Source organism: Rhinolophus sinicus, chromosome 18 (assembly GCF_057876585.1).
Source record: "Rhinolophus sinicus isolate RSI-liver-muscle chromosome 18, RSI-T2T, whole genome shotgun sequence".
NCBI classification, from domain to species: domain Eukaryota; kingdom Metazoa; phylum Chordata; class Mammalia; order Chiroptera; family Rhinolophidae; genus Rhinolophus; species Rhinolophus sinicus.
In genome coordinates this window covers 74,957,739-74,983,715 of record NC_142518.1, presented here as the reverse complement: position 1 = coordinate 74,983,715, position 25,977 = coordinate 74,957,739, and the positions used below count along the sequence as shown (strand labels likewise).

General features: G+C 37.3%; 1 protein-coding gene and 1 non-coding gene across 6 annotated transcripts in view; one reads left to right on the top strand and one right to left on the bottom strand.

The window, feature by feature from the left end:
- Positions 1–25,977, top strand: part of ACSL4 (acyl-CoA synthetase long chain family member 4) — an 87,417-nt gene that overhangs the window by 9,475 nt on the left and 51,965 nt on the right. The gene's annotated exons all lie outside the window — the stretch shown is intronic.
- Positions 13,094–13,199, bottom strand: LOC141569841 (U6 spliceosomal RNA). The gene has a single exon (XR_012493622.1). It is a non-coding gene; the product is annotated as a U6 spliceosomal RNA (small nuclear RNA).

The following is a 25,977-nucleotide window of genomic DNA, read 5'->3' as shown; positions in this document are numbered from 1 at the left end:
AATCGAGATGCTCACAGACACAGTTCAGTTCTATGCTGAGATGCTGAGTGTAGTTCCCAGGGAAGGAGCTGGGGGTGTGCGCTGCCTCTGTAATGGCTGCTGCAAACAAAAAACAAACAAATGCTGAATGCTTTTTTCACAAAAGCAAAAATCCGCTTTGGATTTCTTTCTGTTAGCAAAAACAGAATGGAATAAAATGAACTTTTGAAAAGTGGGGGATACCTGCATGTTAATCATTCCTGCTTCTCAAATAAACTGAAAGCTGAAAACTTCCCTCAGACAGTAAGCAGGGACTTGGTGAGTGAGCTTAAAATTCAGTCTTGGCTTTGAAAACATAAGAGAAGACTGAACTAATGCTAATATCTCATGGGGTGAATCCAAGTAAAAAGAAGCTATGTTCCACATGACCACTGAAGATACTTAGTTGAGAAGTAGCTTAAAAGAATAGCTAATCATAACTTGACCAAGGGATCGAACTGGGCAGAACTATAATAGCTATAAACAATTGTCAGATGAATGTGTTTCAGACAAATGGAGCAGGGGCAAAAATAGACCAGGGATAATGGTATTCTTAGACCTGGAACCACAGAAGTATTCAGGATTTGGTCAAGTGCAAGGTTAGTCTAGGATGGTATAAAGTAAAATATTTGGGATTCTCTCTGTGCCCAGGCAGTTCCCTACAGGAGTAGGTTAGAATTTCTGTGAAGCAAGTAGTTTCCGTAATGTGGAAACTAAAAAAGGCAGGGTTCGGGCTCTCTGTTGGTGAATTATAGCAACCTGCAGATGGGAGGCTATGTAGTGTTTATTTCCCCTAATAGAGATGTCATAGCGTATTCATTCAAATATAGTTACAGGTTATACATTTTAAAGCAAAATGACTGAACTTGTAAGGATGCTGTACAGCTCAAATATCTCCCCCCCCCCCCAGTTTTTTGATTCCTTTACCTAGATTTTGTTTTTAGTATCAAGTATGAAGGTCAGGATTTTTATGTGGGAGTAGGTTTGTAATTTATACACATATTGACATTAATTTTCATATCTTGACCACCAAGAGATTGTTAAGTATTAAAAATGTTTGTAGGGAAGTAGCTTTCTTTAGGAAATACCCCCAAAGTTTGCTTCTTTACAGGTGGTGTCCTTTACAGTATTTTTGGAAGAGACACTGCCAAATGGAAACCATTGTGGTGAATCCCCCACCTCTTTTTCTATGCCTGGTTTGAAATGGAGTTTCCCTACATCACTTTTCATCATGTTTTGGGGGACTCAGTGGTAGAACTGAACAAGGGGTGATTCTTGACCTCAGGAGTACCAGTGGGGATAAAAAGACATTTGTACCAACTGCCGTGTTTCCCCGAAAATAAGATCTAGCCAGACAATCAGCTCTAATGCGTCTTTTGGAGCAAAAATTAGTATAAGACCCGGTATTATTTTACTGTAATAATAACGCTGGGTATAATATAATATGATATAATATAATAATATAATACCGGCTCTTATATAAGACTGGGTCTTATATTAATTTTTGCTTCCCACCCAGCTCAGTGGGGTTACCTTGGGAGAACATTCCAGTGCTCAGATATAGGACCCCCCCAAATCCCTGTGTCTTGCAGGTACCCTGCATTTATGCCATTGTTCTTTGGTTTCATGAAATGTTGGTGTGGAGTGGTTAGCCTATGATTGCAATGATAACCTTTGTTAAAATGGGAGGTTTGTTCCTAACAAAGTTTTTAGACAGCTGAGCTTTTTCTCAAAAAGCCCATAACCCTAAAGATTGTAGTTTATTTTTTAAACTTCTTTATGGAGAAAGGTCTTGATTTCAATCTTGTTTCGAATTTATCTCAACTGAAGACTGTTTACTACCTCCCTTCCTGCTTCGTCTGAAGGGTCTTGTTCCTGAGGGCACTGCTGGTAGGAAAGAGGAGGTGGATGCTATGCTAGGGGCTGACCAGAGACGGAAGAGATGCCAATGAGTTTATGCTGTCTAGCCAGTGTACCTTGAGTTTTGAAAACAGGGATCTCAACTCCAGTTTGTACTTCAGAGACATATTTTTAAAACAAATTGTAGCCCATTGGGGTTCCTTAAGCTAAGTGTGTAACTAAACAGCGTCATTTAGTTCAGTATCGTTTCACTATAATCTTGTGAGTTACCTGAGGAACTTAACTCCTGTGTATGTCAACCAGATTATGCTAACGATTGATTTCCTTATACATGGTTTTGTTTCAAGTTGCAGAACATATCAATGACATTAAGTTAGGACTTACTGTATATGTAGTGAGAGGCCCTACAGTATTTAATATCAGTCTCCAGTGGAAATCTGCAATATTGAGTCAAAACTCTACGTGTATTTCTCAAAGGTGGGATTATTGTTATATAACACTTATGTTACTTTAATGACTTTAGTGAGATGCAGGCTACTCATTTCGAAGCAGCCAATTTTGATTGAAAGAATGTTTTTTTTCAAACTAGAGTTGATTCTCTAATTTTGCACCATTCCCAGCTAATTTAACACTAAGGTAATTTTATTTGTCCATTCTCTTCTAGAGGTGAAAACATTTTCTCATGAGATCATTTCTTTTGCATTGGGAGGAGTGACTAGGAATTTGTTTTGGATGGAGTTTGGTACTTGGCCATGCCCTGCTATTAATAGACCTTTTTATTATTATTAGTTTTTAACTTTATTCTTGCTTTTAATTACCGGCACTGTCCCATTGCTATTGAAAGATCAGGATGTTGCCTGGGCTTGGCACCAGGCTCTGAACCTCAGAGCCTTTCCCTTCTACTCTTAGGCATAGTAGCCCTGGAAACCATAACATGAGGGTGTTGGAAGCATTTTGATAATACTTTAAGATGCTGTCACATAACCTGAGACCTCGACATGTATGGCAAAAGAGAACTTTTGTTTTCAAAACTTCCCTTTGTGTGGACCTTAGTTTTGCTTTGGAAGAGTATGGATGTGCAGATACTTCAAGGAGGACTGAATTATAACTTAGTTTAAAGATGATATTTTTTTGATTAAATATTCACAGAAGTAACTGCAAAGAAATATCTTAAAGGCAAATTACATTATAGATGCAGCAGAAGTTAAATGCTTTGGGGATAAATGGGCGATATCTACTCTACTAGTAGGAAGTATTAACACTATTGAAACTGTAGCAGGTTTCTTGGCTGACCTTTTTATATGGGAGTACCTAACTCTTCCTTAAACAGTGTTTCACTGAGATGGGGAAAGGCTTCTGCTCTGCTTTGTTTTTAGTAGTCTGGTGCTTCTCTTGAAATCTGTTCTTAAAATTCTTGTTTTGTATTTCATCCTATGTAAAAGTGCCTTATATTGAGGCATTTTAAATACTTAAGTACTGAAACCTGCAAGTAACAAAACCTTCTTTGGATGTGTTCCCCAGTGGAACTAACCTATTCCAAATTTTACACTTGCCGGAGTAGTAGTATAATCAGAAGGCAGCGTTTTTTGGTAACAGCTGATAGTCCACAGATGAAATTGATCAAGTTCTTTTAGTTTTCTCATTGTGTTTTTTAGCTCTGCATTTTTCTTCCTTTTATTCTTTTGTAGAACCTCCCCTTCATCCTCTGGCTCTTGTCATGCAGGGTCTCAGCTCCAGCTCCCCGCACAAGAACACAGTCCAAAAAGGAACCCCAATGGAGCCATGGATAGGGGGTTCATATGACTATATTCTTGATGGCAGCTGGGTTGGAGATTCAAAAGCAAACATCCGCCAGTACCCCAACAAGGGGTCTTCCTGCACCCTAGTCTCCCTGGCGGCCGGGAGAGACACAGGAAGTAAGATCAACAGGATCCGCAATCCACCATGCGCCTGCTACCCACACTTGCTAGCGGCAATCCGCCATCCCAATCTGCTATCCGCTTCTCTGCAAACGAACCAACCAACAACCCTCTTGCCAGCATAGCCACGGCAGTTATATTAGTGGCTAATGGCTAACCAGTAACAGCTGATGGCCAACCAGCCACAGTGGATGGCCATCTGATTACAGCTAATGGCTATCTAATAACCGAGCCAGCACCTTTCCATGTGAGGTCAAGAGTTTGGAAACCGCTCTCTGGGACTCTGTCCCCAGAGCTCTGCATACATGTTTCCTTGCCCCAGTATTTGAAAGAAGGTTTTAAAAAACCCACGTTTAGGCAAGCGAGCTGATACCTAAGCAGTAACAGGTATAACTGGATAATCCATTATCCAGTTATGGATAGCTATTACCATTAGCTTTCTAAAAGGTATATACAGTATTTGTCTGGTTGAATATTACTATTATTGTAGGGTTCAGGGTTGCCTCAGGGGTGCTCTCCTTTCCTAGTATACTTATATGTCCGCTGTGTTGGTCTAATGTCCACTTAAAATATTATGTATTGGAAAGTAAGCTCCACAAGGATAGAGCATAATATATCCTCACTGAACAGTTCTTGAACAAATGAATGCACATGTACCTCCAATACCCAGGATTTGGAAACTGGATTTTAAAGAATATTACACAAGAAAAAGGGTTGTTACTGGCTATACTTATTTATAATTCTTTTCCTGAAATAAAAATGTTACTGTGGTAGTCTTCACCAATGTTTACAAAACCAAAGAAAATAGAGACAACTATTTGTTTTCCGCTTCAGTGAGTTTATGCTCAATAGGATGACATCACTTTCATTTCAGAAAGGCCATATTATGTAATAGTTTTTACAACTTCCTTTTCTTTTTTTTAAATTAAATTTATTGGGGTGACAATTGTTAGCAAAATTATATAGATTTCAGGTGTAAAATTCTGTATTACATCATCTATAAATCCCAATGTGTGTTCAACACCCAGAGTCAGTTCTCCTTCCATCACCATATATTTGATCCCCCTTACCCTCATCTCCCACCCTCCACCCCCTTACCCTCTGGTAACCACTAAACTATTGTCCGTGTCTATGAGTTTTTGTTTGTCATTTGTTTTTCTTGTTCTTTTCTTGGTTTTGGTTCATATACCACATATCAGTGAAATCATATGGTTCTCTGCTTTTTCTGTCTCACTTATTTCGCTTAGCATCATACTCTCAAGATCCATCCATGTTGTCACAAGGTTCCTATATCATCTTTTCTTACCGCCGAATAGAATTCCATTCTGTATATATACCACAACTTCTTTATCCATTCATCTATTGAAGGACATTTTGGTTGTTTCCATGTCTTGGCCACCGTAAACAAAGCTGCAATGAACATTGGAGCACACGTGTCTTTATGGATAAATGTTTTCAGATTTTTTGGGTAGATACCTAGGAGAGGGATTGCTGGGTCATATGGTAATTCTATTCGTAATTCTTTGAGGAACCCCCACACTGCCTTCCATAACGGTTGCACCAGTCTGCATTCCCAACAACAGTGTATGAGGGTTCCTTTTTCTCCACAGCCTCTCCAACACTCGTTACTATTTGTCTTGTTGATGATAGCCATTCTGACTGGGGTGAGGTGATATCTCATTGCGGTTTTGATTTGCATTTCTCTGATGATTAGTGATGTTGAGCATTTTTTCATATGTCTATTGGCCATTTGTATGTCCTCTTTGGAGAAATGTCTCTTCAGGTCATCTGCCCATTTTTCAATTGGGTTGTTTGTTTTGTTGTTGTTGAGTTGCATGAGTTCCTTGTATGTTTTGGATATTAGCCCCTTATCGGAGGCACTATTTGAAAAAATCTTCTCCCAATCAGTTGGTTGCCAATTTATTTTGTCGATGGTTTCTTTTGCTGTGTAGAAGCTTTTAAGTTTCATATAGTCCCATTCATTTATTTTAGCTTTTACTTCCATTGCCTTCGAGTCAAATTCATAAAATGCTCTTTGAACCCAAGGTCCATAAGTTTAGTACCTAGGTTTTCTTCTATGCAGTTTATTGTGTCAGGTTGTGTGCTTGTTGTATTGTGTTAGGTTATTATGTGCTTAAGTCTTTGACCCATTTTGAATTAAATTTGGTACATGGTGACAGATAGCAGTCCAGTTTCATTCTTTTGCACGTGGCTATCCAATTCTCCCAGCACCATTTATTGAAGAGGCTGTCTTTCCTCCATTATGTTTTTAGCTTCTTTGTCAAAAATCATCTGTCCATATTTATGTGGTTTTATTTCTGGGTTCTCAATTCTGTACCATTGGTCTATGTGTCTGTTTTTTCGGCCAGTATAATGCTGTTTTGATTATTGTAGCCCTGTAGTACAAACTAAAGTCAGGCAGTGTGATACCTCCATTATTGTTCTTTTTTCTTAAGATTGCTTTGGCTATTCGGGGTCTTTTGTGGTTCCCAGTAAATCTGCTGATGTTTTGTTATATTCTTTAAAAAATGCCATTGGGATTTTGATGGGGATTGCATTAAATCTGTATATTGCATTGGCTAACATGGCCATTTTAACTATGTTGAGTCTTCCAATGAATGAGCACGGAATGTCTTTCCATTTCTTTGTGTGTTCCTTAATTTATTTTAAAAATGTCTTATGGTTTTCAGCAAACAGGTCTTTCACATCCTTGGTTAACTTTATTCCTAGGTATTTTATTCTTTTTGCTGCAATTGCAAAAGAAATTGTTTTTTGTATTTGTTTTTCTGAGATTTCATTGTTAGTGTATAGGAATGCAATGGACTTTTATACGTTGCTCTAGAAGCCGGCAACTGTACTGTATTCATTTATTGTTTCTCATAGCTTTTCGGTGCAGTCTTTAAGGTTTTCTATATATAGCATCATGTCATCTGCAAAGAGTGACAGTTTAACTTCTTCATTCCCAATTTGGATGCCTTTTATTTCTTTCTGTTGCCCGATTGCTCTGGCAAGGACTTCCAACACTATGTTGAAAAGCAGAGGTGATAGGGGACAGCCCTGTCGTGTTCCTGAACGTAGAGCAAAGGACTTCAGTTTTTCACCATTAATTATGAGATTCGCTGAGGGCTTATCATATATGGCCTTTATTATGTTAAGGTATTTTCCTTCTATACCTATTTTATTAAGTGTTTTAATCATAAATGGATGTTGTATCTTGTCAAATGCTTTTTCTGCATCAATTGATGTAGTCATATGATTGTCCCTGTTGATGGTGGTCGAATAGCCTCCTTTAGTATTTCTTGTAGTGCAGGTCGTGTATTAGAAAATTCCCTCAGCTTCTGTATGTCTGGAAAGGTCTTTATTCCTCCTTCATATATAAAGGATATCTTTGCTGGATCTATTATTCTTGGCTCATAATTTCTCTCTTACAGGAGTTTGAATATTTGGTTCCACGCCCTCCTGGCTTGTAGAGTTTCTGCTGAAAAATCTGATGACAATCTAATGGACTTTCCTTTGTAGGTTACCGTCTTCTTTTACCTGGCTGCCTTGAGGATTCTGTCTTTGTCGTTGATTTTAGACAGCTTCAATACAATGTGCCTTGGAGAAGGCCTGATGGGATTGAGGTAATTAGGTGTTCTATTTGCTTCTTGGATTCGAGGATTTAGTTCTGTCCACAAGTTTGGGAAGTTCTCATCAAGAATTTGTTTGAATATATTCTCTGTTCCCTTCTCTCTTTCTTCTCCTTCTGGTATGCCCATTATTCTTATATTGCTCTTTCTGATGGAGTCAGAAAGTTGTTTCATTTCTTTTAAGTCTCAAGTCTCTTTCTTCTTCCGTCTGTGCAATTTCCAGGTTTCTATCTTCGATGACACTGATTCTTCCCTCCATCTGGTCAACTCTACAACCTAAGCTGGTTATTTCATTCTTAATTTCTTCTATTGAGTTCTTAATCTCCAGAAATTTTATTTGGTTCTTTTTTAAAATTTCAATCTCTTTCGTAAAATGCTCATGTTGTTCTTTGATTGTGTTTCAGAGTTCATTAAACTGCCTTTCTGTGTTTTCTTGCATCTCGTTGAGTTTTTTCAGAACTGCAATCTTGAATTCTCTGTCATTTAAGTCACATGTTTCCATATCTTTAAGTTCTTTTTCTGGAGACTTTTCACTTTCTTTCAGAGCTGTCTTGTTGCCTTGGTTATTGATGGCAATTACTGATTTATTATTTCTCTTCCTAGACATCTACAGGAGTGGCTTGTGCAACAGGTTGATAGGAAGAGGTCTTTCTTTTGTTTTCCAGTACTTGTTTGTAGAATGTTTTATTTTTTTCTCCGACTGCAGTCTTTTTTTTCTCTCTCACACGGTAGTGCTATGTTTTCTGTGCACTATTCCAACTTCTCACACAATGAGGGGATTCCCTGGGAGACGGGCTTCTCCTCTGTTAATAGTTCGTTTAGGTCACAGAGCGCAGTGTCCCGGTCGGTATGCAGAGAGCTTTTGTAGTTTCAAAGCTCTTCCTGCACCAGATGCAGAGCCCGTATGTTTCAGCAGTTCTGTTTACTCCTGCAGGGATCCTCCCAGATAGGTGGGGCCAGGGGCGGGGTATGTTGTGAGAGGTGGCCCAGAGCAATGGCGGCGACCACCACCACAGCCGGTCCTGCTTCCACAGCTCCCTCCCCTTTGCCAGAACTATTTGGTCTGCCAATCTGTGTCTGCGGTCCACAGTTCTCAGAACAGCAAATATTCTGTTCTTTTGATCTGACACTGCTACTGTTCCGTTTCTAGCACCGGGTATGTGGGGGCGGGTCGAGCTCTGGGAAGGTGGGGGGGGCGGCTAGTCTCAGTGCCTAAGGCGTCTGTTCTCTGTTCGGCAGTGAGGGTTTAAACCACAGTTTTCAGCCTTCTTCCCTCAGTCTTTTCTCCGAGGTGTCTGCCATGAGCATTGGGTTCAGCTGAGTTATATGCTGCCCCCTCAACCCTGTGCGCCATAAGCGGAGCCCTAGCAGTCCGAGTTCTTCCCTTTCCCGCAGCTGCGGTAGTTCCGGGATGCAGTGAGCTCGGAGCACTGAGCTAGGTCTGCGTCCTGCACCCGCGCGACTCCCTCTCAGCACTTCTCCCTTCCCTCCTCCCCAGCTCTTGTGATTCACCCACCTTTAGGTGCATTCAATAGTGGGCCTCTTTGTCTTGCCTGTCCGCTGTGCAGGGAGTCCTTTGTGGAGTTATTGTTATTCAATCAGTTGTAAATTCCATGGGAGCTTTACAGAGGCTCACCTCACGCCACCATTTTTCTCCACTCTTTCTAACTTTCTTCCTTTTCTAATTTTTAAAAATGTAATTTTCAATTACCGAGGACATACAATATATTAGGTTTAGTCTTTGCAACTTTCTGTTGTGATGCTGGAAGGCATAGTGATTTACTACAAAAGATGTTTTATTCCAACAGATTCTTGTTTATATGTAGGGATCTCTTGACCAAATGGATTCTTCTAGATTTTTAATGTATGATCTTAATACATGGCTTATTTTTTAAATAAATGTTTCATTTTGGAATAATTTTAGGTTTACATCAAATTTGTAAAGACAGTCCAGAAGTCCTACATGTTTTTCTTTACTCAGCTCCCCCAATGTGAACATTTTACATAACATAGCATTGGTGCAGTACTTTTAATTAAACTGTAGAATTTATTTGGATTTCCCTGGTTTTTCTACCAATGCCTTTTTTCAGTTCCAGGTTCCAAATTTATTATACATGTTTGGTTTAGAAAACATGTATACCTAAAAAGACAATGCAAAGTACGGATAATCTCCCTACTCAGAGATAACTACTGAAATTTTCAATATATATCCTTTTGTATTTTTTTTTTCTATACGGAATGTAAATCCGTTTCCCAAAAACTGTTTGGATTTTTCCTAAAAAACAGGTTACAAATGTGTTTTATATTCTGTTTTGTAATTTCCTTTTTACCCTGATATGGCATTTACTTTTTGTGAGTATCATTCCATGTCTGCTGTTTGCAATGTAGTTACAGTTTAATCTATTCCCTATTCTTAGATATTTTGTTGTTACCAATTTTTGACTTAATTAATTCTTCATGGCTTACTATGCATGTGTTCTCAATCTTTTTTCTCCCAACAAACTTGAGAAATATAACACACTCTTATCAGTGACAGTAGCTCATTAAGTCAGTGATTCTAAAAATACGTGTGTATTCAATTTGACCGTTTGAAATTGCTGTTTTTTGTATGTAACAGATTTTTGACTATTGGAAATTTTATGTAGTTCAACCTAATAGCTCTAAAAAAGCTTTGTAGGTTGTTCTGATCTCTTTCCCTCTCCTCTCACTCACCTGAGAATTTCTGCATGTTAGAATGGTGAGCTGACTCTGAAACATGTTGGCCTGGCAAAAATGTTGACAAACTCAACTTCCAGGTGGCTCTGATAAACACAGCATCCTGTAAGACCTATGCCCGTGTCAATGACATATGCAGAGAACTTGAACTCCAGTTAATTGCATCTGCCTGTCAGTGTTTTGAAAATAGACGTCTGAGCATTCAACATAAGCTATGCAAGATAGCCTGATGGCTCTGTCTCCTGGTTCCATACATGTATTGGATAACCAGGGGCACTGGTGCCACCCAGTGGTACCTTATAGACAAGCAGCTGACATTGTTGCTACTTTCCAGCATATCAAATACTTCTTTTCATTTATGCTCTTCCATGTGCATGGTCTCACCTTCCTTTTCTTTCCACCTGTGCCAGTGGCACTTACGGATTTCATTTACCCCAGCTGATTATATTCAGGGAGCTATACTAGCCATATAATTTTGCTGTGATATCCTTATTTACATAAAGGCTTTGGAATAAGAGACATGAAATATGTGTAAACACATTGAACAGACTGCTGCTCTTCTCTCTGCTTATCAAGTCATGATTCCTACCCAAACTGGGTGTAAAGTTTTTGCTCTGTCAGAATATGGCACTTCTCATGTTTAATTTCAAGCTTCCCAATATATGAGAGGAAGCATTCCTATATATCTCAGATGTGAAGAGACATAAATATCTACCTAAAGTTAAATAAGTAAGTCAGAAGTCATTCTTGGTTTCCCTTCTCCTTAGTATGACTTGTTATTTCATTACACATTCATTCAAGAACTGTTTAGTAAGCACCTGCTGTGTACCTCTACTGTGCTAGGGCCTGGGGATAATAATGATGATCAGGATAGACGTGACCTCGGCCTTTAAGGGGCTTACAGCCCAGCAGCGAAACAGAAACTTGAACAACTTTAAGTGCTGTACTATATTGGTGCTTGGAGAGCAAATAGCAGAGTCACCTGGCATAACGTGGTGTAATGACGAATGGGGAAAAGAAAAGGTGGGGAACACACGCTAGAATGGGGCTAATGAATTTATTTATTTATCAATATCTAATCAATTTATTTAGCAATATGCAGTAGCAAAAGACAAGGGCAATTAATAGAATGTGCTGATGACAGAAAGCAAAGGTGGTTAAGACTAAACTATATACATTGATAACAGTGTCATGTCAAAGGAGTACACATACATATAAGTTTAAGAGATCCCAACATATGTTTACTATCGATCAAAAATCACTTGGCTAAATACACAAATAACATCGGTGAGTAGTATCCAAAAGCAGTAATAAGCTTTATAGGATAGTAACTATTACAGTGGATGCCAAAAGCTCACCAAACCGGGGAAGAACAGCACTGGAAAAGTCATAAATCAAAACCTTGCCAGGTCTGTAGCTGAGAGAAACTCAAGCGTCTCTCACTGCTGCTTGTGAGTTCCCAAGAATGCTGTTGCTGTTGGCGTTGTTGTTAGAAGTTAGGACATCTTCTGATACTGCAAGCTGCAAGCTGCATACAAGTTCTCAAAGATGCTACAATGATGACAATTCACCAACAAAAGAAGTCTCTACTGTCCATTGAGGCAAGTCCCGGTCTCTTCCTCTGAAACAATCCAATCCTGAAAAGTAGTCCTGAAACAGCAAATCTTCTGAATAGCAATCTCTTGAAACAGCAGTTAATCAATATTAATCCACCTGAGGTCTATCTTATATATCTCTTCAGATGCACCCCAGAACCAAGTTTTGTGTTCCTACCTCCCCTCTCAAGGAATAGCCAGTTGCGGGACAGTCCGCCAGTCAATAATAAAAAACAGAAAATATATTGCTTATCTGACTGAAGTGCTAGTTCATCCGGACCAGCAATATCTACTGTTCTTGTTTGGGACCATCAGCCCAAGGCCTTCCAAAGCCTGGCAATGTGCCTGTCACATCGTCTTGATATAACTTAGCTACCACTTCACTTCATCTGCTGATGTGGGCGAAATAGACAGAACAAAGTGGGAATTCTCTCAACCCCTGATCAAGAATTTCTATAACTGTAAGTTAACCATCACCTCACAGCACAGACAGAACAGCAAACATCATCTCATATCTCCCCCTGCTCGGGAGGATGAGACTAAAGGGGGAATTTACTCAACCCCTGATCACAGCACAGAAATCACCTCACACACAGGAACAGATAAATGCTAATAGACAAAAGCTCACATCAACCAATGAAGGCAAATTTTCTTTAACGTCTTCCCTGCACATGGGAAAGTCAAAGAAGGCTTTTTGGAAGTGTTTATTTATTTATTAGTTTTAGGTGTACAAAACAATGTACTAGTTAGACATTTCACCCCTCACAAAGTGATAACCCCCCTCCCCCAATCTATTGCCCCTCTGGCATTGTATATATCTATTACAATTATATTGACTCTTCCCTATGCTGTAATCCATATCTCATGACTATATATACCATGTTTTCCCAAAAATATACCTAGTCGGACAATCATCTCTAATGCATCTTTTGGAGCAAAAATTAATATAGTAAAATAAGACCAGGTCAATATAATATAGTATAATATAATATAATGTAATGTAAGACTGGGTCTTATATTTTTGCTCCAAAAGACGCATTAGAGCTGATTGTCTGGCTAGGTCTTATTTTCGGGGAAACGCGGTATATTAAATTACATTTGGCATATAATATTATTCAGCTTCAGGTGTACAGTGCAGTAGTCAAGCATTTACACCGTCCATGACGTGTTCTCCCTAATAAGACATGTGCCCATCTGACATCCTACAAAATCTTTACAACATTATTGATTATATTCCCCAAAGTCTTTCATATTCCTGTGGCAATATTATAGTTACCAATTTATGTTGTCTAATCCCTTCCCCTTCTTTCTCATCCCCACCCCCCTCCCATCTAGCAACCATCAGTTTTTCCTCTATAAAAACATGGAACACTTCTCGAATTTGCATGTCATCCTTGCACAGGGGCCGTGCTAATCTCTGTATCGTTCCAATTTTAGTATATTTGTTGCCAAAGCGAGCACAAGAAGTGTCATTTAAACTAAGACCTAGGGGCCGGCCCGGTGGCTCAGGCGGTTGGAGCTCCGTGCTCCTAACACCGAAGGCTGCCGGTTCGATTCTCACATGGGCCAGTGGGCTCTCAGCCACAAGGTTGCTGGTTGGACTCCTGCAAGGGATGGTGGGCTCTGCCTCCTGCAACTAACAACGGCAACTGGACCTGGAGCTGAGCTGCGCCCTCCACAACTAAGATTGAAAGGATAACAATTTGACTTGGAAAAAGTCCTGGATACACACTGTTCCCCAATGAAGTCCTGTTCCCCTTCCCCAATAATAATAATAATAATAATAATAATAATAATAATAAAATCTTAAAAAAAAATAAACTAAGACCTAAAAGAAGCCAGGGAAAGGGAGAAGAGACTGTTCCTGGCAGAGGAAAAAGCTAGTGTCAGATGCAGAGTTGAGAGATTAAGTTTGGTGCTTTTGAGAAACTAAAGTTTATGATGGCTGGAGCTGTGAGATCAGCAGTCCCTGTAGGTGGCATTATTCCCTCCATTTTAGAGTTGTGGCAAATGAGGCAAAGAGGTGAATAACTTGCCTGAAGTCACACAACTCTAGGAAGTTGCATAGCCAGGAATTGGACCCAGGCCATCTGGCCGGCTCCAGAGTGTTGGCCCCTAACTAGCAGGCATACTGCCTCTCAGCAGGGCGTTGTGTTGGAGCTTCATTGGCCTTCCTTGAAGCGGAGCACCTTATCCTGTTAACCTGTGTTGTTGTTTTTTTTTTAATTTATTGGGGTGACAATTGTTAGTAAAATTACATAGATTTCAGGTGTACAATTCTGTATTACATCATCTGTAAATACCATTGTGTGTTCACCACCCAGAGTCAGTTCTCCTTCCATCACCATATATTTGATCCCCCTTACCCTCATCTGCCACCCCCACCCTAATCTGTGGTTTTTGTTTTCTGATGGGCCAAGTTAAATAAAATCTGTTTTAGTAAACTGTTCTGGGCACAGACTATTTCAAGTTATAACTTATAAATATGAGAAAAATTCCTTAAGCTTATAATATCTGGGTTAGTCCCGAAACTCTCTGGTTTGCTTTAGGCTTTTATCACTCTTTGGGAATCAAATACTTCATTTGATATGCACCTCTTAAGGTGGCTAACCCGTATTTTCCAGAAAATCATAGATGGGAAGTTATAATTGGTTGTATTTTTTTCCAAAATAAAAAAAAATGAATATAGAATATGTATTTCCCGTAAAGTTAGAATTTTTGTTTGATTGCTAAAGTTAACTTGGCCATATCCTTTTCTCTGACTTTTAAAGTTAAAGGGTAAACACAACTTCCTAAATAGGACTATAGTCTTTAAAAGTCACATAAATTGAAAACCTATACATACATGGGCATATTTTCTTACAGTGGATCTGATTTATCTTTTATGTACCTAAAATGCACACAGGTGTGTGTTTTGTAAGATGAGAAATTGACCTCAGTTTGAAGTTACCAGTTAAGGTTGTAATCTAGATTTTAGAAGTTGGATATTCAGTTGTACATAAACTATTTAAGCTTGTCATAATTTGATATTGTAAATGGAAACACTTGGAATAGAGACTCGTGTGTGTGTGTGTGTGTGTGTGTGTGTGTGTGTGTGTGTGTAATGGCACAAAATTAGTGCTTTCATTTACTTGTCCATTTGTATATGGCTGTATTCAATTAGGAGTTAGTGCTTAAAAGTGTCTTGCTAGTGGTGAAGTTTGGCTCCTGTTGATGTAGCCATATGTTCTCGCCTTGTTCTCTGGAGGACCACAGTTAGGGTTATTACTAGGGATGTTTCTGCAAAAAAAAAATGTGGGGGAACTCTGATAATAATTACGCTGGGATGATAGGTGTAAACTAGGGGACACACCTTGGCAAGCTGGGAAATGTGATCACCCTTGTTTTAACTAATTCATACACAGGGATCAAACTTGTGTAGTTAGCTTCTGAAGCATTGGCTCAACTTAGTTGAGTTAACCAGCAGCCACAGATAGATTTCCCTTTACTTTGGAGTAAGAAGATTAGTTTTCAAGTAAATGTATTAAATTGTATATTGCAATGGAATTGTGTGTGTAGCAGCTGTATTTTTGCAACATTTTTAGCATTGTGAACTCTGTCCTCCTAGGCCCTGTAGAGGTTATTACAGGACACACTCGAAGCCGTGTGGGCCTTACAGGAAGTGAGATTACTTAATGCTCTCTTGCCCGAAACATTTTGAAATGAAAACTTCAAGGGAAAGAAAATGATTCAGCCTTTTCTGCCTCTTACTTCTTTTAGAAGGCAGCTCATACACATTTGTAACGTGATCTCACAGTTGATTGTAATATCTGAAGCAAGACAGTCTTGGTAAGATGATATCCTCTGAAGTTTCAGTAGTTGGTCCCAGAGTTCAGGTTGTAAACAAGAGGATACTGACCGGAGAACTAATTTCTGAAATTCCCTTCCTTTGAAATCCCTCTCATCGCCTGAGTGGAAAGCAAAGAAGCGACATGCATTTGGTGCCTTTTGGCTTGTGATACCTCTTCCGGTGGCAGGCCTTACTTCCTGCAGGCGGGGGCTGATTCTGGGCAGCTGAGAAACATTTTCCTTTCGGAGCAAAAAAGTATGAGTATGACGTGCTACCTATTAAATCTCACGCAGATACCATCTGGTATTTGAGTTCCTGTTTGTTTTAATAGGTTAAGCAAATGGAACTCTGGGCTTTAAAGAAATTATATTTCCATCTCTGCAGAACCCCTCCTGATTATCTGGCTGTTTGATAATCTGGCTATTTGATATTATCTATTCACTTACTAGTAGTCAGTTTTGTTAGTTACAGTTTATCATAGGGGACTGCAAGGATGTTTAGCTTTCAGGAAACATTTAACATTGTAGTTATGGTAAGAATAAAGAAACTCCATTTTATTTAGCTTAATACATTATAGTACATGAGCAACAGAAGTTTATTTTACTTTGAGTTTAAAGACAGAAGTATCCAATCTTTTTTCCTTAGTGGTTGAAGTCATCCTGTGGCTCCTTTTACAGTATCACTTCACCGCTTGAGTAGGCCGAACAGCTATATTATATTCTTTGTCACTTACCAACATATGCAGACACACACTAGAATTAATTGAAAGACTGGTGTGATGTTTTCTACTTATTTTTTAAATGTAAAAGTAATATATTCGCTGTGGAAGTTTTAGAAAATTTAAGGAAAATGTAAAGAGAAAACTAAAAACAACCTATAGTTCTATAACACAGAGCTGAACATTTTGGCTTGTAGCCTGCATATATTTGAAGAAGCTGATATTGTACTTCGAGTTTCATCTTCAACCGATTTCACTTCATATATCTTGGACATTTTCTCATCTCCTTAAATATTCTTTGATAATGCTGCATTTGATGACTGTAGTTTTTAACCATATGGATACATCATTATTTTCCCAGTCTCCTTTTGGGCATTTGAAGTTAGGTCTAGTTTTTCTGTTATTTATATCACAGTGATGACTATTGCCTACATTTTTGTGTGTACATCTCTGATTATTTATGTAGGATATTCCTAGAAATAGAAAGTGAAATTACTAGGTTATGAAGTATGTATGACTTAAGGCCTCTTGACGCATATTGCCAAATTGCTTTCTGTAAAGCTTGTACCAATCTACACTTCTGTCAACAGCATAGAAAGTTCCTTTTTGTGTATATTTGGCAGCACTGAGTAATTTCTTTATTCTTAATTCTCACTACTTGTCATGAAACCCCAGTACACTGTTGTCTTTTTGAATAAATAAAAATTATTCCCGGCAGAAAAAGTGGGGATGCTATATTATAAACAGTAGTACTACAAGGGACTACTTGTATGGGTGGCCCCAGTAATCTGGGTGGCCCCAGATACTATGAGAAGCATCTTAACATGCTGTATTTTAGCTCTAAAGTCTGTGTTTCTAAAATAGAAATTTTTCCTTTTTCCAGTAGTTTATCAGTTTCAGCTTTAATGTAGGGGAAGTGCTAATTTTTTTCGCCTAAAATTATTGCTCTATGAGTGCTTATTGTTGATTATGTTAGTCCTTTCTGTGCGTATATTTAATAAGACCCATATTTTGTTGTGTTTAAAAATGAAATGTAACTTCTGCCAAAAATTGCATAATTTTTTGGAAGTTTTGATTGTTCACACAGGAATACTTTCTGGTCAGGATAACCTAGAGTAACAGATACTTTTTTTAAGTGTTGTTCAGATCTTTAGTATTTTAATGAAAGCCTTATAAATTCAGAACCATCCACGTATCAACACACTTCTTGAATAAACTTGGAAGGAAGAGATTTGGTAAATCCAAGGTTTGATATTTTGCAATCTGTTTGTCCAACATATTTAAAAATCAGTATCGTAAGATTGGTACTGGTTCAAGAATTACCAAGTGTGACAGCAAATTTCCCCTATTAAAATGTTTTCCTCTCCAGTGGTTGTTTCATAATACTCAAGTTCTGCCTTAGGCAGATATTACAAGTAGGATTTATTGATGTTTGTGACTTTTAAAAAATTCCTATTTAAATGCAGTTGATATATTGAGAGTTTTTAAAGAGAATGTGTTTTTCTCTTTTTGATACTTGGATTAAATTAAAAATAAGTTAATTTACATTGTTAATTTAATCCTAGGTAACCGAAAGGATAAGAATAGTGTACTTTGTTTTATAATATTCTTTTTTTAAAATTAAGGTTTATTGGGGTGACAATTGTTAGTCAAGTTACATAGATTTCAGGTGTACAATTCTGTATTACATCATCTATAAATCCCATTGTGTGTTCACCACCCAGAGTCAGTTCTCCTTCCATCACCATATAGTTTGTTTTCTAATATTCTGACACTGATCTTAAGAGTAAAACTAATCAATACTGATTAGAAAGAAATTTTTTATTTTATTGTATAGGGAAGCACATAAGATGTTTTCCTAATGTTCTAGAAAGTAGACTGTTTTAACTCCTATAGTCATTTGGAGGGGAGAGGGAGAAAAGTTTCTTTTTAGACACTAGTTCACTACTCTGATTTTAGAGCCTATTTCTGCTCTGAAAGCCTTCAACTATATAAGTAAGGAGTGGAATTAATTTGCATGTAGTTTATCTTCCTGTCCCAGGTGAAGTCTGGTACTTAGATTGTAGGTTAGGTACTTTTATTTTTACTCACACACACAAACACACACACACAAATAAAATGTGTGTGTGTGTTATAATTTACCATACTAATGGTAAAACTTGCCAACAAAAGGTCGCTGCCAACAATCTAATGCCCGTAGGAGTCCACAGTCTGGGGTGCGGAAAGAGGAGAAACTATTCATATGAACAGTTTGCAAAGTGGGGACTTCCAACCTCTGGTAGAAACTGAATGTGTGCTCCATCAAGACAAAGGGGAGGGCACCTTTTATAGACAAAGTTCCTGCCTTGGTCTATTATGCAAATGAGGAATCCAAATTTTTACAGTCTGATTGGTCCAGATAGCACTGTCCTGATTAGCCAGCTTTATGTGTACTGATTGGTTGTTATGGAGCCACTCTGTTTGGTCAGTATATATGTAAATGAGATATCTGTGTAGTTCTGATTGGACAGGGCAGGTTTCAGTCCTACTGGTCGAATGATGATGCCAGGAGCTCCCTTATAAGAGTTGATTCAGAAGACAGGAACACAGTTCAGGAGGCTGGCAGCTCAGTCTGTGGCTTTCCCCTGAAATGCAGAGTGCATGAGATGCTAACAGCCAGCAATGGCTGCTAGATTCTGGTTATGAATTTCAGCCCAGTTAACTGTGAGGAGTCCTTTTTAGCAGATACATTCCTTTTCGAGATTCACAAACTGTGTGTATGTGTGTGTTTACCATACTAATTATAGAGTGAGAAGTTACATAACAAAATGGGTGATAACAGAATTCTTAGCTAGCATTGGAGTATTTCTCTTGGCATTCAAACTATGTCTTTGAGCCTGGGTACAAGGCTATGGGTGCAGTACTAATTAATTACCTCAGAATACTGCTGATTTTACTATGCAAAGAAATACCCACTGTTGTCATGGATCTGCAATTTATATGTTCTTCTAGCACTGAAAATAAGCTTTGAGTTATGAGTAGAACCCAGGGTTTTCTGTTTTGCTAAAATTGATTATCATCATTCTAAAATATAATGGTAGCTTTTTGTTATAAGTACTTTGTTGAAATATCTGGTGAAGGTGATAAAATAAAAAAATGCCTAGCTTAAAAACTGTTGCAAATGGAATGAAGTCTGATATTGTAAATGGAATGAAGTCTGATATTGTAAAGGAAAAAATGACTTAAACCAGCTGTATTCTGTGACAAGTGTTAGTTTATGTCTGTTACCCATTCCAACAAATATTTGATGCTATTTCCAAGCCATAGTGGGATATAAGAGATAATAAGAAACAATCCTTGCCTTGAATGAGCATACAGTTTAGATTAGTGATTAAGATAAATTCATAAATAATACAAAATAATATAATTAAATTTTAGAGCTATTAGAGATGAGCTATAGTAGTTAGAAAGAGGGCTAGAAAATTTTAGCTCGAGGTATTAGTGAAGATATCCCAGAAAAGGTGGCTTTTGAACAGAATACTGGATAGAAAGAAGGGCATAAATAAAGTCTCTGAAGCAAGAGAAACCCAGAGAATGTGAATGATAGTTTCTTTAAGGTAATAAGTGGTTTCTTTTGAGTGGAATTCAGATAAGGTAGATACTTTTTCCTATTAAATTAATAAAATTATAGTAAGATATTCAGTGCTGCTGATGGGAATATAAATAGGTATAGCCTTGCTGGAAAGTAATTTTGTATATTAAGAGCTTCCTTTCCTAGCCCCACTCTCCCGTACACACCCTCAAAAGATCTATCTTGAACCTGGTAATCACACTTTAGGAAATATGAGGAAATAACTTTTTATAAACTTGAAGTGGGAAAATGACCCAGAAGTTACAAAGGAGACTATTGATATGTTTTATTACTTAAAACTTAAAAACCAGTATTTGGCCCAAAGCACCCAAAACAAAGAGAAAAGCTATTCTGGGAAAAAATATTTGTAATACATCAAAGGGCTTCTTTCCTTAATATGAATCAATAGAGAAAAATGAATAGCCAAAAAAAAAAAAAAAATGGGCAAATGACTTGAACAAGTCCCTCATATAAGAAATTCAGATACAGTGAAATATTTTTGTGTTCATTGAAAAGTATCAAATTAAAACAACGTTTTTGGTACTTACCAAACCGAGTTCAATCCAGTGTTGGAGGGGATGTGGGGAAATGGGCATTCCTGGTAGGAATGTGAAATAGTATATTCTTTTTTAGAGGGCATTAAAATTTTCTTTTTGAAAATTTTTTTTAAATTTTTATTTATTTATTTATTTATTTACTTATTTTTTAAGGAAGCGCAGCTCACAGTCGCCCAGGTGGGGATCTAACCGGCAACCTTGGTGCTATTAGCACCGTGCTCTAACCAGCCACCCGTGGAAACAAATTTTAGACCTTTACAAAAGAATTGCAAAAATAGTACACCATTTCCATTTACCCTTCACCTAGCTACCCCTAATGTTAACATCTTACAAAATTACGTTATAGTACAATTACCAAAACTAAGATATTAACATTGGTACCATACTGTAAACTACAGACTTTAGTTAAATTTCATCAGTGTTTTACTAGCATATTTTTTTTCTCTTCCTGAATCCAATCCAGGACCCCACATTACATTTAGTTTTCATGTATCCCGTCTTCTCCCATCTGTGACAGTACCCTTAGCCTTTGCCTTTCATGACCGTGATGATTTTGAAGAGTACAGATCAGTTACTTTGTAGAATGTCCCTAACTTGGGTATATCTAATTTTTTTCATGGTTAGATTGAGATTGTGCAATTTGGGCAAGAATACCACAGAAACAAAGTTGTGTCATTCTCAGTGTGTCCTGATGTCAGTGTTCCCTATTATACTGGCGATGGTAACCTTGATCACCAGGCTAAGGTGGTGTCAAGTGTGTTTCACTACAGTGAAGTTACAATTTTCCTCTTTGCAATTAATAATACTAATACTTATACTATATTATATACACATTTGGAGGGGATAACTTTGAGACCATGCATGTATCCAGTTCAACTTTAAACTTTTACTCAATAGTGTTAGCATCCACTGATGGATTTTGCCTGCGGCAAATATTACTGTGGTGTTCTAATGGACAATTTCTATTTCCTTTATTGATTCCACGTTTATTAATAGAATTCTTTTGTAAGGAAGATTGGTCCCTTCTACCTCATTTATTTATTTATTCAATTAATCATATATCTGTACTGGTATGGACTTATGGATATTTATTTTATTCTTTGAGATATAATCAAATACTATAATTTATTTTGCTCAAATTGTTCCAGCTTTGATGATTGGGAGATCTTTTGGGTTGGCCCTGAGTCTTTTTGACATGTTCCCATCTCTCTTTTTTTTTTTAAGCACTTCTTTACCTTCTGGCAACAGAATATACCAGGCGACTTGCATTTTTCCTGCCCTGGCTCTGGAATCAACTATTTCTGCAAAGAGCCTTGGTTCCTTTAATTGGAGAATGGTAATTGGAAACCCAGGATCTGAGTGCTGGGTATAATCATTGCTGCGAGGGTGTCTCTGCTTCTAGACCTGGAAGGCAGTTTTAATAGACTAAAATCTAAAATGGTCATAGCCTTTTAACCTAGCAATTTTGCTAGTAATGTATCCTAGAGAAGCACTGGCATAAATATTTTGCTAAGGATGTTCATTGCTGTATTACTAATGATGAGAAATTAGAAAAATCCAAAGTGTCTACCAGTAGGGAGGATTGGTTAGACTTAATTTTGATATGGTTATAGAATGGAACACCATAGACTTTTTAAAAAGTTTTCTTTTTTTTTCCCTCACTGTTACTTTTTAAAAATTTATTGGGGTGACAATTGTTAGTAAAATTACATAGATTTCAGGTGTACAATTCTGTATTACATCATCTATAAATCCCATTGTGTGTTCACCACCCAGAGTCAGTTCTCCTTCCATCACCATATATTTGATCCCCCTTACCCTCATCTCCCATCCCCCACCCTCCTTACCCTCTGGTTTAAAGTTTTCGATCTATGATGTGGCATGGAAAGACATGTTAGAGAGCAATTTTTTAAAAGAAAGTTGCAAACCTGTGTAGATAGTATCATTCAGTTTTTGCTTAAAAATTGTTTATGTGTTAGAATACGCTTAAAAAAAAAAGTCCCCAAGGGTATTCATCAAACTCTTAAAGGCTTTTATTTCTAGAGGGTTGAATAAAAAAAAGATACTCTCACTTTGTATTTTATATTTTGTAATGTTTGAATTTTTTAAACAGCTTTGTTGAGATTCACGAATGTTTTAAGAACACTTTTTGTTTTAGGTTACCTAATTTTTGCATGAAGCAACATTCTTTTCTGACAGTCTGGAATTACCTCCATACACTTTACACTATACACAACATATATTGGGTGGTTTTACTTAGGTTATAACATTTCTTTTTTTTCCATCTTTGCATCTCTTTATTAAACTTATTTTTTTTAATTTATTGGGGTGACAATTGTTAGTAAAATTACATAGATTTCAGATGTACAATTCTGTATTACATCATCTATAAATCCCATTGTGTGTTCACCACCCAGAGTCAGTATAACATTTCTTTAATATGTTTAATGTTTACAAATGAAGTGGCCCACAATGTTATGACCATTTAAGGCTTCTGGACCACTTATATTCATGTATATTCTTAAGGGGAAAAGAAGACATTCTGCTCTAGCTTAAATTCTGAGTAGTATCCTCTAGTAGGTACTTTGACTGGCTTTTATGACAATTGTGTTTGCCTGTTTTAAATGAGTCATTTTCTTGTTCCTTTGTGATATTTTAAAATCAATTTTTAAGTAAACAATTTTTACTTATGGAAATTGCGGAAGATACTAAATTAGCACAAAGAATACAGTAATATAAAATTAATCTATAATTCTATCACACAGCAATAACTAGCATTAATATTTGTTGCATATCTTCCTGATTCTATGATTATGTACCCACTCAAACATATGTCTGTATATTGGAGTGACACTTACTCTTTTGTACTTGTGTTATTTCTTGATTTCAACATTTCTAACCTTTGAACTATATTCTAGTATAGCAGTTTTCATTCATTAGTTAGTACTCGCCATATGTGACATATATCTTTATCTAAAACAAGACCTATAAAAGACTATTGTTTAGGGAATTGTTTGTAAGGGACTTGCCAGAATTTACTTTTGAATTTGAGCACTAAGTGCTTAGGCCATTGTTAATATTTTCTAGTCTTTTTCTGAAACATTCTTTTTAAAATCCATTGAGATTGGATCTTGAGACATTAAGTACAGGTGGAAGATTTATCATGCTTGAAACATTTCCAACAGGTGCTATCAAGTTTAGTATTGACTTCTAGAAGAATGTTTTCAAAATATTGTTTAACCAATTATAATTTATTTGCAGAGAGTGCAAAAACTAAGCACATTAATGGTTTCTTTTTAACTTTCTCTCAAAATATGAGGGTTGTCTGGAGTTGAACAACATTGCCTTGGATTTCTATCACTTTTGCCCTTAATCACTCTCCTGATAGCTGCATGGACACTGTTTTGTACCCTCGTATTCAGTGAGCAAGGCTTTTTCAGTGCCGCATCATTCCCTAATTGAGAGATGATAAACTCTAGATCAGGGATGTCCAAACTGCGGCCCGCGGGCCAACTGCGGTCTGCAATTCGTTGTTAATTGGCCCACAGCAAATTCCAAAAATATACTTAGTTTACTTGAATAAACCAGGTGAGGCAATATGTACTTCACCTCGAGGGAGTGGTCCGGCTGTTTGTGTATTTTACTGCATATGGCCCTTGGTAAAAAACGTTGAGAAAAGTTTGGACACCCCTGCTCTAGATGCTGTATTATCTCTTCATGCCACAAAGTGATTGTTAAGAAGAAACAAAACATAGTATATGCTTCAGTCTGTTAAAAATTTGCTATGCTAAGGTTTCCAACTTGCTTAAGTTATAAAACTTACCTATATGTGAAAGTGAAAACTATGACTAAAATTTGCATTACAATTTTAGCGAGATCATCCCTCTTCCCTGTTAACTGTAAATAGAGCCTGCATGTTGATAATCTGCTTAGTTATTTTGTATAAAATTATTTCTTCAGTTTATTTGAATAGAATGCTTTTAAGAGGAGGGTGCTATTTTGTAGGGGGGAAGCTAGGAGAGAGGCAGGTGCAGCATCAGTTTTTCTGTTGTGCAGAAAAACTTAATTAGGCTAGGTTAGAAAACATGTTTTGGTTCCCTTTTATCTACTGGGCAGCCAACGCTCGCTTCCTTTCTCTCTGTCTTTCTTTCTTTCTGATGAGAGAAATGTCTGTTAAGGATATAGGCACTAAGAAAAATTGTGTCTGTCTTTTGTATTAAAGGACCTCTGAATTGCTTCATCCTTCCCAACTGACTGAAATGAGACTGGAAATGAGTAGAAAGTTGAAGCTGGAGCACTTATCCAGCTGAGAGAATTCTGACACTTTTGATTAATCTCTCCAGTTTCTCTCTCCACAGTACCAGTCACTAAGTGTTAACTATCCTTTGCAAATATTTACTGATGAAATTATTTTCCAAATTAAGCAAACTTGTGGATAGTTTTGTATCCTCCCCCACCCCATCACCTGTAGGAATTTAAATGATTTTATAGAAGTTGGTTTTTGTCATTTACCAGTTACCTGAATTAATCTGTGGGGAAAATATATACATTTTTGTATATAGAAATATTAAGTTTTTTCCCCAACGTTCTCTTTGTGATCTCTTTGGACTTTATTTTAATATGTACAGTCATGCACCCCTTAACGACAGGGATATATGTTCTGTAGTTAGGCAATTTCGTCATTGTGCGAACATCATAGAGTGCACTTCACAAACCTAGATGCTGTATATAGCCTACTACACACCTAGGCTATATGGCATAGACTATTGCTCCAAAGCTATAAGCCTGTACAGCATGTTACTGTACAAAATAACACAATTAAATAAAGCACAAGAGAAAATTACGCAATCAAGGGATGCATAAACATGAGATGTATGAGGCTGCTGCTGGCGTAACAGCATACTGTTTTATAGCAGACTTTTTAATGTAAGTACAAAGAGTACACTCTAAAATAATGATTAGAAGTATAGCATAGTAAATACATAAACCAGTAACATAGTCAATTATTATCAAGTATTGTGTACTGTACATAATCGTATGTGCTATACTTTTATACACCTGGCAGCCCACTAGGTTTGTTTACACCAGCATCACCACAAATAAGTGAGTAATGCATTGCAACCTATGATGTCATGTGTCACTAGGTGATAGGAATGTTTCAGCTTCATTATAATCTGATGGGACTACTGTCGTGTATGCTGTCCATTGTTGACTGAAATGTCTTTATGTGGCACATGAATGTATATGCAGTTTCCCCCTTTGTGTTAATATCAAATGTTAGTCCTCTGGGAGAAAAATAAAAAAAAATGTTATAGAGCATGCTTTCTGTTCATAAGAAGTTTTAGCCATTTGTGTTCTCAGATGTATCAGTCAATTTGTGAACCAGCACCTCCTCCCCAAAAGTAGGTTGTGGATATTAACTTGAAGTTGAAAAGTAGTTCTGTTAAACAAAGACAAAAGGCATACTCTGTTACTTAGTAACAGGCCTGTGTATAAATCATTCTTTGCTTCATCCTTCTAATGGTAC